Raw genomic sequence first — 15,141 nt, forward strand, 5'->3', positions numbered from 1 at the left:
GAGCTCAACAGGTCAAGGTGGAGGTGTGGGTGGGGGCAGTATCAATGTATGTGACTAATGTCAAAGCTTCTCTTGTTGTATTAAATGTAGTTCGACATCAATATCCTTAATTGTCTTCCGCTGTCTTCTCCTCCTCCCGTTCTCTTCCTCTCCCCTCCAGGACTCCCTGGGATTGAAGACTCGAGCGATCGAGGAGTTAGAGGAGGCTCTGAGAGAGAGTGCTCGGATCACAGCAGAGAGAGAGATGGTGCTGGCACAGGAGGAGGCTGCCAGGAACCACCAGGAGGAACAGGTACGCCACATGCAACAGAACGACACATCCGCACGCACCACACACACACACACACTTGCAACACAAATACACACACACGCAACACAGGTGGACACACAAACTTGCACACACTAAAAAGAACACCTTGAGAAAGCGCACACACACACACTTACAAAGCTAACACGAACACAGACACACATACACACACATACGGCTAATCTCCTCTCCTTTCAGCCCTGCTTGCTACGTTTCACTCTCTCCCTGCTATCCCTCCTTTTCTCAGTTTTCTTATCTCTAATTTTCTCCTGTTTTATCTCTGCTACTCACTGCCTCTCAGAAGCACTCACACAAACCAATGCATGGAGTCCAACAACGCCCACTTTAAGTGGTCTAAGGTATGACATAATAATGCCCCTCTGTTGTATTTCAGCCTTTAGACCATGTTATCATGCTCACTATTTACCTACTATTCACTTTGAAATGGCATGGCGTCCAACTAAACTACAACCTTCTGGTTAGAGCCTGACCCATGTGTTTTTGGGGTCCAATTCCGATTTCTAGGAGGCAACAAGCGTATCGATATATTTGCCGATATACTGTTTTACATCGGGGAAATGGAAAAGGTGTCTTTTCCACACTGAATTCTCATAAAATGTCCAATAACTATGCTTCAAATGTTATTTCATACATTGTGTCAATGACACAACATGAAAATGGCTGCAAGTGTTCAGAAAAGCATGAGATTTTCTGATTTTCTGAGATTATTGAATATCGGTGGAGTTAACGTGAAAGCGTAAAAAGGTCAATATTGGCCGGTTTTTATTATCGTGTGCAGATTTTAATATAGTAGGGCTCTACTTCTGGTAATGATTCTACCAATGCCAATCTGTAACTGTTATAACTGTCATGATATAATGATAGTATGGTGATGGTGCTATTTAGTATTTGGACCAGATAATTCGAATAGCTTAGTTATTTAGCCATTGAGTTGTACTGTTAACCATGTGACTTGGAAGCAAATGCCAAGTAATTGAAAGTACTGCGAAGTGGTATATTTAGTGCTGTTTAGAGCTGTCATTGGAGCCCCTTGTTGTAATCCAACCCTCAGTGGGGTTGGAATTAAAGTCAGAACATAAAACCCCTAGCTGCCCAGGGGTTGGCAAACCACCCAGCCGAATGATTTATTTTTTTATAAAATGATTTTAGTTTTTTGGTCCAAAAGTTTTCAGAAAAATGAGAATCTGTTCAAGTATTCCCACTATTAAAAATAAAAAGAGAGCGTGATCGTGTCTCAATGTGTAATCAAAGTATGAAATTAGGTGTTATTTTTTAAAATACAATCTCTTTTGGGCTTGCAGATGGTCAATTTGCAGTGTACAAAATTATTATAATTATGTTCTGACCCCTGACCAGTCGCTCCGACAAAATCCGACCTATAGCTGAATTTAGTTGCCTAGCCCTGTTCACCATATTGTTAGGTCTATTACCCATCAATCCAATTCAGATTTACATTCTGCTCTCAGGGGGCAGTGGTGAGAAAGTACTCCAATTGTCATACCGGGTAAAAGTAAAGATAACTCCAATAGAAAATGACTCAAGTGAGTTCATCCAGTAAAACTCACTACGAGTAAAGTCAAATTATTTGGTTTTAAATATACTTAGGTATCAAAGTGCGCAGTGGTCTAAAGAATTACATCTCAATTTTACAAGCGCGTCATGCAAATTCTATGGTTCGATTCAAACTGTATCACAACCCGGCTGTGAGTTGAGTCATAGAAATGAAAGCGGGACAAATTGGCATTGTGTCGTCCAGGTTAGGGTTTGGCGGGGTGAGCGATCCATTGTAAGTCGGGAGTTGTTTTATTATAACTGACCGCTGGTTAAATAAACCGAAATAAAATAAATACATTTCTTGTTTTTTTACATTACAATGGATGATCGAGGCATGGTTTGTTACAATCAAAACACTTTGTCTCCTGTGTTGAGTGAGTGCGCCAGATCAGAGCCAATAAGGATCAAAACAGTATTCCGCCACTTGATAGAGTGTGCAGATTGTTACTTTGCAATTAAAATATAACAGTACTTTTGGGTGTCAGGAAAATGTGGGTAAAAGTACATTAATTTATTTAGAAGTGTGTTGAAGTAAAGTTGGCAAAAATATAAAAGTAAAGTGAGAGACATATTTCTTTTGTGTGCTGAAGTACTTTTACTTAAGTGCTTTACACCACTGGCTAGGGTGTAAGGGCTAGTGCAAAGGTTGAGTTCTTTCTGGGTGAATATCATTTTCAATAACATACAACCTCTGTTTGTTTTCCCTCTTAGAGTGCCTTTGATTGACAGTTCATCAAAATTGGTCTACATGCAGTTTGTCTTTGAATGATGAACACGTGTCCAGCCTCGGCGTGACCTGGACACCACCCTGTGGACCTCCCACCGCCTCGGTGGTGACCCGATCACGGATTCAACTCCCCAGCATTATGATGGGCCTGCCTGCAGACGGCGCGGGTCCTAATCCCCCAGGCCTTGTCATCTCCCGCCTGGTTTGCTGCAACTCCCGCTGTTGGCTGGGCTCCCTGCCTGTACCACTAAACCTACAACTCATCAGAGCACCAGTAGTCTGGTGGCCTTCCCCAAGTTCTCCCTCACGTGCTTGGCTCTTAACTCTCTCCCAAACTGCAGTTGAAGCATAGCATCACTTCAGATCCATGGTGGTGCCCTCTGGGACTGAGAGCAACCCACCTCCATTACCTTCAGGCTCTGATCAGGCCCTACACCCAAACAAAGGCACTGAGACTTCCATCCACCTCTGTTACCTGCAACTTTCTACCTCCGAGCACAGTTCCCATTCAACCCAGTCAAAACTGTTAGCTGCTCTGGCACCCCAATGAGTGAACAAGCCACTCGCGCCAGGACAGGAGTCAAATCACCACACCTTCCGGGAACACCTGAGAAACCCCACCTCTTTAAGGAGTTGCTGGATGGACAAGTAATCCTTTTAAGCCTCCCCCCTTAAAGTTGGATACACTGTTAGTTCCACTGGATATTCTCCAGGTGAATGCCAATTTGTAAGTCGCTCTGGATAAGAGGCGTCTACTAAATGTCTTAAATGATGTAAACATCCATGCATTTTCTTTTCTCTGTGTTCATCATTACAATTCTGGTGTATTTGCAGATTGAGGAGCTGCTGAGTCCCATGGAGGAAGACAGAAGCAGGAATGAGTCCATGAGGGCCAAGCTGTTGTCTGCCCAGCAGTCCCTGTGTGAGAGGTCATCTGTGTTGAGGGCTGAGCATGAAGGCTGCCTGGAGGTGCTGGAATAAGTAAAGACAAACATATATTTATCCCACTTCAAGTTAACAAACATGTGAAATCGGTAATATTGTTAACTCCCATTAATAGATATCCTGCACAGTGTAGATGACGCGTTATTCTGAAATGCCACCTGATTCTTCCTCACGGTGTAGACGGGAGGCGTACTTGGCAACCATCATTCAGAAGGATGCCAGCGCCATATTTCCCTGCTGAATATCATCGTCAAAGAAGAAGAAAACGCAGGATGAGGTGGCTTCACCACTGGAAGAAGGACGTGGACGTGGGCAAATCAGACGTTTGGGACATTCCATACAAGTGTGACTGGATATGACCTGCTGACCATTAGGGTTCAATAACAGTCGCTGGCAACTCTGCTCATCTCTGTCCATGTTGGATGGAGAGATAAACAGACCTGGATAGTTTGCCAGATGGCTGAGCACCGGTTGTGGGATAGGAGATGGTGTGTGGAAGTCTCAGCCTCAGTAACAACCAATGTTGTGGTGAAGATATTTAAATTATCTCTGCAGAATCGCGAACGCGCCTCTCTTATGTATATACGTATCCGCAGACCAAACATCTTGAACTCCGGGCGTGTGGACAATGGTGAATAATTTGCGGGGTGGATGAAGCGAAGGCCTTGACCGGAACGATGGACGTTTGGATGGGATGAAATCTGAACAGTCCATATCATGTTGGCGACCAACGTGTGTCGTATTGGGGCGCTGCTGCCGATGGCCGAAGTGCCGGCATACAACCGCCTGGCTGAAGTGAGATGTGTCTCGTGTATCAATTTAATAACAGATGGCTTAGCCTCGTGGTTCCTCTGTCTTTGTTGTCTGTATGCCATCATCAGTGTTCAGCCTCATTGGACAATGTCCATCTAATGGATGATGAGGAAAGTGTGGGCATGTGATTTACAGTGTACCATTAAGAAAGATGATGGATGGGCGTCGATCATGTGTGTTCTTTATCTCTGGGTATCTTGGCTCTAAGTGTTGGTGATGAAGTTTCTTATGCATCACGTTTGTGTGGTTAACTTCAATGATGACTGTTAATACGTGTGACCACATGTCATTCTTTACATCAATTGTGGATCTGTCTTATTATTTACCAGTGGTGATGTGTGGACATTCAGTGTTAACATTAGCCTTCCGGGAATGAACTGATCAGATATTTGGACGTTATTATTGTTGTGTTGACAGAAGCAGTGGATAATCTCAGCGTCACAGCTGATGGACGGGATGGAATCATGGGTGTTACCAGCGACGCGGATGAGATATTACGCGACGGTGACTGAATCAGTTATGGCGTTACGTGTAAGCAGGGCGATCAGATCATTGGGACATTGGTGTCTTTACCTCGAACGTGCTCGGTGGTAGGTACATGCCACCTCTTATCTGTCGGTGGCGAACATCGTGGTTGTATGAGGCGCTGGATGACGGAAGGTGACTCTTTCTTATCGGTGGCTGTGACAGTTCATTGACATAACATTTTTACCTACCCTCTCACCCTTCTTTCACCTCAGTCCTCATTCATGGTGGGATGGTGGTGAGATGTGGTAGTGGGCAGACATTTGATAGGGTTATATCAGTGGTTGTGTTTAGCCACTACCAGCAACCTGACACAGGAATATGGTTGACTCTGGACAGTGCTGTGATGATGATCTTTTTGTTGTTTTACATTGAAATGGACGTTAAAGATAACCTTGGATGACATTAATAGGAGACAAGCATTGGGGCAGATGTGAGTGATGAAGAAGGATGTGTGTGGGACTCAAGTTGTATTGTATCTGGGTGGACGGACAACTGTTCATGGATATAACAGATGATCTTTGAAGAGCAGTGAATCTGGATGAGTGGTGAACAGACGTGTCTTGCCTGTGTAGTTGTATATATTCTGTGTAAATAATAGATATATATCATTTTATGAATATGGGCGTTAACAGCGTGTGTTGTTGCTGAAAATGGAATGGCGAGACAACTGAGATATTGATGAAGAAGTAAGGAAAATATTGTGTGGAATGTTCTTGTTGAAACTAATCTTGTGGTGGGACGATAATGTTCATAATAAACCTCCTTCCATCTGTTGTTTATTCAATGGTAACAGAAATGAACAGAACTCTCGTTGGTGTTCACACTGATCGTGTTGAAGCATTGATGAATGGATGTGAGATGGTATGTCAACACTTGGTGTGGGTTGAACAGTTTGATTGGTGGAATGTTCCAGACTTGGTGATTTATTCTTGTTGCAGCCTATTCTTGAGTGGTGATTAGACAATCAAATGTCAGATGGATGTTTGAGATACAGCGCTTTAAATTGAATATAACAAAATAAGCCAGCCTGTTGATTGGACCATTGCATGGACAGTGGAAAACAAGAGACATCTTCTCACATTATCTGGGTTTAGCTAATTTGAGATGTTGTGTTGAGACAGTTGTTTGAAAGCTGCCTTATTCATTGTCTATGCAGGATCTGTGATGGCGTGCCTTATTAAATAATGATGAACAGTCAGTGAGACTCCAGACAGATATGTAAAATCTGAAGTACCAGCGGGTATTAAGTTGGGACAGAGATGTACTCATCATTGTTAATGAGTGACCACCAGATATTGAATCTTAGATATTCATGAAGTGATGGAAGAGGGCATGTGAACCAGTGATTACTCCCAAACAGAGCTCAGTTCCCTCAATGAGGCTAAGTCTTAGAGGATATTTACTCAAAGTACTCCATGGATGGACGAACTGGTAGGGTGTGATGAAATAAATATCTTTGTGATGGTTTGTCAAAGCGCTCAGGACATATCTTGACATTGGAGAAAACAGATATCTTATGAGTGTTGTCTTGGGTTAGCGTGTGCTCGTGGTGATGTGGTGAAGATGACAAGATGATGATGGTGATGGTGAAATAATCTTTGATCATTCAAATAACGTGACAAAATGAGCCTGATCTGAAGTTATGAAATACTTAAGATGCACTGATGAAGATAATAATCTCTGATCTTACGGTGTGGATGGGACAAGTTTGAGCTGAACTTAATGAAACTCAGTTTGAACCAATAACATAGAAATATGCAAAGTGACAATGGGTGGTTCGTCGTGTCTACAAATCTTCTGGTTGCATCAAGCAGTTCATAAATCAATGGTTGTTATGGTAAATCTTATTAAGTGTTGGCCGTACCAGTGCATCCTGGTCTTATTAAGATGTGGTGAAGGTGGAGATGTTTTATTTACCATGTTCAGATGGATGATGTTGGGACAGAGGTGGTTATGAACTCTTGGGCGAAAAGCACACGCATTCAAGACTAAATTACAATTTTGTCAATCAGACCACAGAACAAGTGGCGAAGATGTTAGATGCCGAACTCCAGGTTGTCATGTTGCCACCTGGGAAGTAAGGCTATCCATTACCCGCAGGAACGGATGAGTGCAGACTGTGCATAACCAGAGTCTTTCATTAGCCACAGAATCTGGAACATCATTCTGGTTGTCCTCTAATGGATGCCACCATTATTCAGTTGGTGAAACATTCAGCTCTGAAAATAATTGCCATACCAAGATCTGTAATATAAGTTGTGGAGACCATTTGGGGGTGTGAGATGACATTCGCTCATATGGACAGCTGGATAAAGCCCACTGTCAACTGGACAATAAATGAATATCACATTTATCTTGAAGATCTGGACGGATGTTGTATAATTCTACTCAGTTTTATCAATATTAAATATACCAATGAACAGGTGTGTTTCTGTGTGGATGTGATAGTTGTGTGTTAGATCAATTCGTGACATCTCAGGGATGATGAAAATTGGTTCTTGAAGCAATATTGTTATCATGTGGAAAGGTGAATATATGAGTCTTCTGTTTGAAATGTTGATTGAAGGCTAAGTGAAGTGGACAGTCAGTGGATGATACAGAACAGCGGTGGTGGATGATTGAATGGTGCTGATGAAGGTGTTGAATCATTGCCATCCACTCGTTGGTGATGTTGTGATGTGATAACAATGACCTGGTGTATCTGTTAACATCAATTGAATCTGTTGTTGAAATCAAAGACAGGGAGACCTCTTCATTATTTCACAATGTGAGCGAGTGGGTGATCTTAAATGAAGTGGATGTGTTTGGATGTGGAGACAAGTCTGATAACAGTAATGATTCAGGGATGAAATGATTGTGATTCAAATAAAATCGATCAGAACAGACAAATGAAGATAATCTTAATTGCTGAGTTGGATAGTTAAAATTAACGTGAGTGACAAAATATGTGAGACATCATGGGAATATTTGATTGGTTGTTCTCCTTGGCTGGGATGATGAAGCTCTTACACAGTGGCCTGATGTTGTCTGCTCCTGTGGCTGCAAAATTACCAGCAGATCAGTGTGAGACAGACTTACTGTGTTGATGGATGGACATCTGAACATTATCGTGGTGTTACCTATCAGTGATGGTGTTGTTATGAAGACTAGGACAACATTAGGGTTCTGTAATACAGATCTGGAAGGCTGGTGAAACAGATGAAAATGACAATGGGGCCCCAGGATATGTGATAATAGCTAAGGCATTCAGTTTGCCATGATAAGCCTGAAGATTCAACAGTTTCAGTTTAATAACCTTGATATAGCATCTTGCACTGATGATTCATTGGATGGTATCAAACCACCTTCCGTCATGTTACATTCGTGTTGATTGGGCCGAACTATAATTCAGATCAGGGATGAAGCGGATGTGAATAACAATTATCAGTGGACATGAATATGGTGAACATGGATCTTTGAACATTCATATATCTTAAAACAAGCATCTTTTGTTGGCTTGAAGGCGCTCATTATTCAGGTGATCGTGTGTTGACTAAACATGGACCATACCAATCAGGTGGTGAGTCTCCACAACAGGAGTGGGTGTGGAGATGAACAGATATACAGTGGAACAAGAACATTGTTATATGAACATCTTTTCATTTCAAGTTGGTGTGAATATTGAATAGTTGTGTTGAGGCTGGCGCTGTAAGCATGGATCATCGCCAGTGTGCTTCTTCAGTCTTTGTGGTCGGTATTTGAAAATTAACTGTAACATCTGCGTGCTAACACAGGATGCTCAGAGAATAGTTTACCAATGGTTGGCAGCTGTTGTCCTGCTGGTGATCGCTGATTGCAACAATATCTGTTAGGGATATTAAGTTTCGTGGATGTTCGTGTTAATCAACCATGGGCATGATGTTCTGCGAATGAATGAGATGATGGTTGACAGCGTTTCTGGGCGTGTTGTGTGGAGATGATGAGTGTTGAACTGTGTTATCTTGGGCATTATAGTGAATATTGGTGGTCTTTCTCAATATTTCTTAGATAAATAGATGTTTGATCCATGAGCGTGGATAATGCCCCATGAATATCCATGACTGGGAGGCCATGGCATTGTTTCTGATCCAGTTATTTGGATGAGCCTGAGCTGTATGGTGTTTGTTTGACCTTGAAGGTGGCCTGGGACGGGGTGAGCATGTGCTCATTCAGTGTTTCAAGTGTGCAAAAACATATATCTGGAAGGACAGACTCTTGATCAGTGTAGACCTGTTTTGATTGTGCTATTTATTGTTCTGGTGAATGACAAACCAGAATATTAAATAAGTGAGATGTTTTAGTTTGTTAAGTAATGGATAAAGCATCTCTGGATATTAGATCATAAACAAAATGGTAAGCGATAGTAGAGACCTTATTTATGCAGAATAACAGGACACTAGAAGACATAAGCGCAGGATGTGAATCTCAACGTTAAATGCAGCACCTTATCATATGTTGGACAGATGGATGACATTGATTGGTTACACAGGCGAATGAGTTGATTGTTTTGATAAGGCCTTCCATTATCATAATGTTAACCATCAACAATGTTGGACCTCAATAAAAAAACAGAGTGGGATGAAATGTTGCTCAACATCGTGTTGAACAAGTTGCAGTGGCGGAAGAGGCGAGGGCTGGCGGATATATGGATGACATGGGATGCAGCTGTTCTTAACGTCTTCAGACAGTGATCATGCAAGATCCATCCCAACCACTCTGTTGCTGGTTTTCCTGCCTCGAACAGCTGGTTCCTGGTATTCCTTCATCCAACTAGGTCAGGCAGGAAGCCTGGGCGTGGGTACTCAACACCAATTCTTCAGACTCTGTGAGGTTATATATAGACACAATGGAACAGGCATGAGATGTCGTGATGAAAGATATGTATTGGATTATCTTCATTGGGCGACCACAGTTACTGTAAATATGGTGTATCTGGATAACCTACAACCTTATATTAAATGATAGTGATGTAGGTGACCAGAACTCAGTTTTAACAGTGTGGTGTGGAAGTGAAAGGTGTGTTCCAGAATCTCCAAGTTGCAGACAACAAATGCTGTTTGGATCAATGGAAAACCAGCTGGGTTGTTGAATGCCAGGTGGCCTTCTTAACATTGGGACAACTCTTGAACAGGAAGATGTTCTGGTGTTATTAAATAATGTTGGCTGTTGGGTGGATATCGTGGATGGGGAGTGGTGGCATTTGACATATACATATGAAGGCGTTGGTTAGTGACATTCTGGGTGATTACCAGTTCCATTCAATTGTCAAGTTGCTCAACAGAATGATGTCTTGGCAGGAACTTCAATTATCTGTTGGATATCTTGGTAAGCAGGGAAGGATCAATGTGGTTAACGGATGTTGTTTCTGGCGTGGAACAGTGGATAATTTGGTGGCGATCTTCTAACCAAAACAATGGATGGTGGTTAAAACCTCAGTGTGTTTTGAGTGGTTCAATTCATAAATACAAATGACACCATTTATCTTATCAGACATAATGGATGTGAATATATGAATAAGGATGTAGGAAGAATGTTAAAAACCTGGATGTATTAATAAGTTTCATCAAATCTACACGTGACTATATATAAGGTAACCCAGTGGAAGATAGTTGTGAATTCTATTTAATATATATATATATATACACACACACACAGTAAGGAAAGCTAAAAGCAGTGCAGTCCGTGTGTCTCAGATTCGTCTGCAGACAGGATATATTTGACAAGTACTGCCATAAGTCGCAAAGTCATGTTCTATAAATATATATACATATACAAAGTATGATGGTGACCATATGGATATATGCATTGAACTGTTTGCACAGAATGCTAAGTGAGGGAGCAAGTCCCTCTGGTCAAAGTTGTGGATTGTGTCCTCAGCTAAAACTGAAGAAATGTGTCAAGACGTTTTGTGTCAAATTAACTACAAATATTTTCAAACCGTGACTGTGTAGAGGAGAGTACTTTTCTTGCATTTGTTTCTAAATTGTTTCATGTTTTATATACACACTTTTGCCGCATTATGTAAACACTTTCACCCTTAGGTTCCAGTGTTTTGTTTTTCATCTGTCTGAGATGTGAATGAGGTGTTTAGAATGGCGCTACCTAGACTGGCGTTCCTCTTATGTTCTCTCACATAGTAGTCTAAAGCCCTTTAGGACAGAGGGGTCTCCAAAACATAGTTGTCCTGTGGCCTGATTGGTGAGGGTTGTACTGTATAGAACAGACATCACTCTCTGCCAGTCTGGCTATTTATAACTGCTCTATACAGTGTGTTCCTATGCCAATCAGTCAATGGTTGAACAATATTAAAAACCTACAGATCAGCTTGCTCTCCAGGACCAGAGTTGAACTAGAGTTACTGTTCAGGTTATTTTATCCTGCCCCTTGTCCATAGGCCCTATGATGAGAAAGTTCGAATCACATCCTGGCAATCCCATTAATGTCTGACCTGAAGAAAAGCAAAATCATGGGTCGAAACCAAGGGGTTCCACTTGTCAGCTTTCACCTATTCAGGTAAACGTTGGAGCATCGTTTTATTCTAGGAAGGAGGAACGGGGGCCTAACTGTGGCATCCTGCCTTTGCCCTTAATGTCTGTGGACTCACCATTCTGTGATAACTTCATGTTTTACAGTTTTCATTTAGGAACAGTGCTTGCTGTTAAAGGGGCTACTACTACCAAAGTCATGGTTCGCTTTTTTTGTGTTTAAAGGAAATGTACTGCCTTCTGTGTTGATGAAAAAAAGTAAAACTATGTAAAAGAAAAGATGAGTATTTGCATTTTGTATATGTATGTAAATAAACATATCCTATCAGTCTTTGACTCTGAGGGTTTGTTTTACAGGAGCACCATGTGCATAGTTATCAGCAGAATGAAGTGTAACATTTGTCTCTATTTTAATATCTGCCTCAATTGCTAAGAATGGTTTTCATTCCTTCAGACCCTGTCCTGCTGTTAATCCAGTAAGGTTCATGTGACAGACAAGCCCTCCCTTAACTTCTGGATAGGTGTGTAAGCAGTGACAGAAACTCTAACGCCATGGTAGGTGGTAATCTCACATTTAATATGTATCAGGTTCAGATCAGCACACAAAGGGGAATAGAAAGCTAGAAGGGCCCGATTAAACTGGTTGTGCAACCTCAAACCTATAGTCAATCTTGGTCCTAATTGTTGTTTCTGGACCAGGCATATAATAGAGCAATAATGTTCTCAACACCCTGCACCTTCTGCCTGTTTCCTGTTCTTCCCACAATAGGTAAACCCCTTACTGGACGACAGAACTCAAATGAAAAAAATTTCCCCCAAAAAAAACATTTATGCGTTTTTATTAATAAATATCACTATCGTATGAATATAAACATTTTAAGTTAGCCTTAACACTCCAATATCTTTCCTTGGAGGCTTTACAGGAGAAAATATGTGAGTTATTTGATATGTTGCATACAGAAATACATATTCTTGATAACCAAGGACAAGATAAAGGGCTTTATTCAATCTATCGCTGAAGCATTAGATTGCTCAATAAATTTTAAAGGTTATTTCCGATTGAGCCAACATTTGCAGCGTTTACCGTGAATGCAGTCTCCGCTAACGTGGGAACAGTGCCTTTAAATTTCAATCATGCTGTAACAACTTCCGGGATACAGATTGAATTGAGCCCAAAGTCTATTTCCACTCTCCATTCTAAAGTCCCCAGGAGGAAAAAGGCAGTTTACCCCTGTCATATCCACACTGTTCATGTTGACAAGATGGAGTAAGGCATATTACAATGTTTGATACAATGTAACTCCTCAGGAATGGGAACTACCAATTAAAAAACAAAACACTTCAATTTGAAGTACAATGTTCTGGACTACAGCCATTCATAAAAAAATACCTTCATTAACATAAGCAAAATACTTCGGCTGAAGAATTCCCCTGCTCACACCTTCAATCCAAGGCGTTAACGCCGTTGTGCAGTGTTGAGGACTGTGTTTGAACAGAGATGTTTTGCATGAGTCATGTCTATCATCAATACTGGTAAACATTTAAAGGGAAAGTTTAAAAAAAATGAGTTTGTTTTGCATGGAAAGATGCTGTGTAGTGGGGTTGTGTCCCAGACAGTACAGTTTCTTGAATGGATGAGGTAGCTAGTCAAAACCTTATAGATGTGATACAGGGACAGGATAGTTAACACTGAAATAAGAGAGAAAGCAATTGTACCAAAATAAGGGGTGGAATATTGCTGTGACAGTGAATGTTTAAAAAGTGTTTCCTTCTGCTAAAATTAAGTCACAGTATTGTAGCTATTAAAGTTAATGTAATAGTCTACGAGCTGTTCCGCTCAGATAATCTCTGTGGATGAAAAATATTACACCTTCCACAGTGAAAACCCCACTTGGCAGTTCATCCCAGTTTGGCTTTCACCTAACTTTCTCACTCTCCGTCATCTGCCAGAGTCCCAGGTTTAAAACTTTAAGGCACGGGAGCTGCGTTATCCTCTCCAGACCCCGCTTGGTGATTTTGGTACACCCGTACAGGTCGATACCGGTGAGCTGCGTCAGGTGGTCGGCAATCAGCTCCAGCCCCTTGTCAGTGATGCGTACACACTGCCCAATGTTCAGCGTCTTGAGCTCGTGCATCTGGCGCACCATCCGGTTGATCCCGTCGTCACTGATGTGGCAGGAGCACAGGGACAGAGACTTGAGCTGGTACAGCCCCTGGGCGATGTAAGCCAGGCTCTGGTCACCTATCTTGTCGCAGAAGGAAACGTCCAGGCCAGAGAGAGCTGCAGAGACCCCATGGCCAGGTGCATGATGCCCATGTCACTGATGTTGTCACAGGACCGCAGGTTGAGGCTTGACAGGTGAGTCATGTTCGACAGATGGATCATACCTGCGTCCGATATGCCTCCGCAGAAGCTGAGGTTGAGCACCTTGAGCTTGGCTAGTCCCTTGGAGACATGTTTGAGGGACAGGTCTGTCAGTTTCTGGCAGTCCTGTAGGGTCATCTGCTCCAGGGAAAGGCAGCCTTCGGCAGCGCTCGGGTCATCCCAGCCAGGTGACCGATGCCGACATCTGACACATGCCTGCAGCTCCGCAAGTTAAGGCTCTTGAGTTTGTGCAAGCCCCAGGCGATGAGAAGAAGGCCTGTGTTGGTGATGTTACTGAGGCCTCCAAGTTCCAGCACCTCCAGGTTTTTGAGATACTGGGCAATCCTGCCCAGGCTTGAGTCTGTGATTGGTTTGCAAAGACTGAGGTTGAGGATTCGCAAGGACGGGATGTCTTGAACAAACGCATGTCCGAGGCCGTTGTCCGTGAGGTTAAAACAGCCACATAGGTTAAGGCTTTCGATGTTTGGCAGCCCCTGGATTACATAGCTCAGGCTTCGCCGCAAGCTTAGGATCTGGACCTTCCTAATGCCTCGGGTATGGAGGCTGGGGAACAGGGACGGGTTGGCCCTCCGCAGATGCAACTTCGCTTCCACCCCCTCCACACAGACTTGTGATACGAAGCGTCCTCCAGGCCGCACACACTTGGGCCACCCTACCTTTGTCCCTTACGTCCAAGTAACTGAAAATTATAGCTAAAATTTCCGGGAAGAGGCCAGATATGTGTGTTTCCATTTCAAACATGTTTGGAAAGGGAGAGGTTAGATAAAACTAACCATGTATCCGCTTATTCGAGTAGGCTAGCTAACTGTTAGCTAGCTAAATTAGGTAATGTTACTCAGGAAAATAACCTGTTCAAAGTCCAGCCATCTCTTCATAATGCATATCCAACAAGAAGTGTGGAGGTTGAGTTATAATAGATAGGTTATAATGATATTATTCTAATCAAATGAGATAGCTAGCTACGTCCTACAAAAACTTAGGATAGCTAACGTTAGTTAGCGTACTAAAAGGCGGAAAACAGTGACGGTCAGGCGACTCTACCCAATTTCAAGTCAGATGACCGCTGTCGTTCTTCAAACGGATCCAGTCGGTCGTTCATTTTCAAAACAAAAAGTAGAAATGTATTTATGAAAACCGCAGTATCTGTTTCTTCTGTGTCATCGATTAAAATGCAACGTTTCTATTATCATTTCGGTTCTGTTGTGGGATTCTTCCTGTGCTGCCTTTGTCTGACCAACCATTTCAAACTAGCTTGCTACGCAGAAAGTCAGCAGCACTTCCTTGCTTTGGGGGGTACAAAAACAATACATATAAACGATTGACATTAATACGAGAAAATGTAATAGGTCAAAATTGA

The 15,141-nt window shown here is 42.3% G+C and overlaps 1 pseudogene; it reads right to left on the reverse strand.

The window, feature by feature from the left end:
- Positions 1–12,445: 12,445 nt before the first annotated feature.
- LOC123724488 (F-box/LRR-repeat protein 14-like) lies at positions 12,446–15,141 on the reverse strand (annotated as a pseudogene).

The sequence above is a fragment of the Salmo salar genome, chromosome ssa10, assembly GCF_905237065.1.
Source record: "Salmo salar chromosome ssa10, Ssal_v3.1, whole genome shotgun sequence".
NCBI classification, from domain to species: domain Eukaryota; kingdom Metazoa; phylum Chordata; class Actinopteri; order Salmoniformes; family Salmonidae; genus Salmo; species Salmo salar.